Genomic DNA, 3,554 nt, shown 5'->3' on the forward strand with positions numbered 1-3,554 from the left:
TTTCCTGTCTCTTGCTTTCCTTCACCACCGCCTTCTTCTTGAACATCCATCTACCCGAGAGACATCTTAGCAGTAAATGGCATGTCATGAAAAGCCGCCCATATTCAGAATACCACAATGACAGGCACTCCCATCATGAACAACATCAAAAAGGAGTGGTGATAGTGGAGATTCTTGTTTTGTTCCTAATTTTAGAGTGAAAGTTTAAATTTACAAACCAGTTTTTAAGATATTGGATGTTGTTTTGTCATAGATGGATTTTTATCAGATGAAAATAAAGGCTATTATTATGTTCTGTGTGTATTTGTCCACCCAAAGCCTCATGTAGTCATTGAGGCACGGTTCTAGTTTCTGATTAATTCACTGTCCAAGGCTGGGATTACTGGTCTGTGTACTGCTGGGATTATGCCTGTGAGTGCTACACCCACGCTAGAGCAGATAGCCTGAATGTAAAATAAGAGAGACAGAGAGACAGACCTGTTCTCTGCAGCCACTTTTGCTGCTTCTCCTCCATTTTTCTTTTTGCTCTTTGTTGCTGCCATGAAAGTTTGTTCTTTGCCATATGTCCTTCTGCCTCAGAGCCAGCCTGGTCTGAACTGAAACTTCCAGTAACTGTGAGCTAAATAAACTCTCCTTACTTCATTTTGGGTGTCAGGTATTTGTCCTAGCAAAGGGAGAAGAGTGACTGAGACAGACATTAGTTCAACTTTCTCTAAGGTATTTTACCTTAAATGTTTGTTTAACTTTGTCAAAAGGTTTTTCTGCATATATTGAGATGATTATATGATATTTTTCTTGGATCTGTTGATATTGTGTGTTATGTTTACTGATTCTCATATGTTATGCAATCTCTGCATTACAGATTCAATAATCCTAATCAAAATACCATTAGCATATCCATAGGGAAAGTTTGGCTAAAATTCATTCGGAACTGGAAGAGACCCAGAATAGCAAAAACTATTCTCAGTAACAAAGGAAAAACAGAGAGCATCGTAATCCTGGATTTTAAATTCTACTACAAAGCTACTGTATAAAAGCATCATATTACTGCCAAAAACACAAAATTATAAATCAACTCAACAGATTACAAGATGAAGAGAAAAACTCCAAACATTCTTAGCGGCCTTATGTTTGACAAAGGGACCAAACATGTTCACTAGAAGAAACCTAGTCTCATTAATAAATGGTGCTGGAAAACTGGCTTTTCACATGCCAAAGACTAAAACTAGTCTTATGTCTGTCAACATGCACTAAACTAAAAGGAAAATGGATCAAAGTACTAAATATTTTAAAAAAGAAACACTAAATCTGCTGGAAGAGAAAATATGAAGATATCTTGAAGACATAGGTGTAGGCAAAGATTTCATGAACAAAATCGCAGTAGCATGGAAAATTCTACAAAGAATAAACAACTGGGATCTCATTCTATTAAAATCTTTGGTACAGAAAAAGAACTCACCAACGAGGACAATGTACAGAGTGGAAAGAATTTTAGTAAGTTGTTCTTCAGTAAGAGGATTAATAACTAGAGAGAGTTGAGTAAAAATTAAAATTCCACAAATTTTAAAACATAATCTAAAAGTGGTTATCTGACATGATTATATACTTCTCAGGTGAAGAAATACAAATAGCAAAAAATATATGAAAAAATATTCAGAATCACTGATTATTAAAGACATGTACATTAAAACAGCACTGAGATTCCTTTTAACTCCAGAAATAATGGTATCATCAAGAAAGTAACCAATAAGAAATGCTGGAGTGGCTGTGGGGAAAAATATACCTTTCTCCATTATTGGTGGGAGTGTAGACTAGTTGTAAACACTGTGGAAATCAACGTGGAAATTACTTGAAAAACTGGGATGAGACATCCTATTGGACCCAGCATTTCCCTTTCTGGGTATCTTCCCATAAGGATTAAAATAATCCATGGTGAGTGCTAGCCCAGGTCCGCTGAGTGTGTAGCTTCCGGCTAGCCTGGGCCAGAGCATGGGTGAGATCACCTTCCACCCACTTGGGACTCACCCCACCACTACACAGCACTTCTGCCACCCCACTCACCAAGTAGGAATTTCTGCCACATTCCAGGATCACCCAGACCCAGTCCTAGCCCATGTCCGGTGAGTGTGTGGGAAAGCTTTTGGCTACCATGTGCCTGTGGGACCGACTCCTGATCCCAGCCCAGGCGCAGCGTGGGTGAGACCCTCTCCCACCCCCTTGGGACGACCCCCACCACTCCGCAGCACCTCCCCCACCCTGCCCGCACAGTAGGAATTTATGCCACATTCCCGGAACACTCAGACCCAGTCCTAGCCCAGACCCAGTGAGTGTGTGGGAGAGCTGTCTCTCCCCCCTATTCCACCTTGTCCCCTCCAGGCTCAGCTCAGGCCTGGCATACAGGCCTGGGGTGAAACCCTGCAGCTGCAATCCCTGAAGAGAGTTTAGAGGATAGATCCAACCAGCTAGTCCAGGAGCAGAACATCTTGCCAGAGGGGAACAACAGGTGCACCCTCAAGGGCAGCAGCAGGAAGGAGCTGAGCATAGCAGACAGACCCAAGCCAAGCACAGCTGGATAAGTCCAGACTTTGAAGATCTGCATCTGAACTTCAGTACATGCTAAGGTTATAACTACAACGAAGATCTACAACAAAGTTCAGAAGACAGTGCTATACAAAATGACAAGAAGGAACAAAATGCAACCTCAGAACCCAACCTCACCCATAAAAAGTACACAAAACACTAACACAGAACAAATTGGGAATCTCACAGCTGAAAGCAATGAATCAATGACTGCAGAAATAAAGAAGCAGCTGCAGAAAGTTATAGAGGAACTCAGATTGGAAATAAAAAAAGAAATCCCTGAATTAATAACATCTTCAGGAAACAATCAAATGCAGAAACATACAGAGGAAACCCAGTGCCCACCCAGAACAAGTGCGGAAGTCACAAGCTCATCTCAAATGCATGAATCAATAGCGTTGATAGTAAATAAGCAACAGCAGAAAGATATAGAGGAAATCAGAGCACAACTCTTTTCTGAAATAAAAAAAAAGAATTCTCAGAACTCATAGAATCTGAAGTAAAGAAGCAATTACAGAAACATAGGAAGGAAACCCATGCTGAAAAAAACCACTGCAGTAAAAGAATTCACAAATGCTTCTAAAGAAGAAATTGATAAATAAATTAGAGGAGATTAGAAAAATGATGGATTCCTTGAATGAGCAATACAGGAAATAAAAGATCACATGAAGCAGAGTCAAAGAGATATAGAGGAAATAAAAACCTCAATTACAAGCTTGCAAAACAATTTAAGTGAAAATTAAAACAGAGTTTCAGATCTTGAAGATGCTAGTGCAGCTAGTGAAAAGGTAAGAAAGGAAAGGGAAAGCAGGATCTCAAGGACTAACTAATCAAGAGAGGGAAATGTGATGAGCTAGGAAACATGACAATGCTAAGCCATGCAGTTACATGCAAAAGTTGAGCAAGGCAATGATCCGGAGAATCTTCAGAAGATTCTTTAATCTAGGAGTTAATTGGAAAGATTCTCACCCTGA

Source organism: Octodon degus, unplaced genomic scaffold (assembly GCF_000260255.1).
Source record: "Octodon degus isolate 3935 unplaced genomic scaffold, OctDeg1.0 scaffold00378, whole genome shotgun sequence".
NCBI lineage: Eukaryota > Metazoa > Chordata > Mammalia > Rodentia > Octodontidae > Octodon > Octodon degus.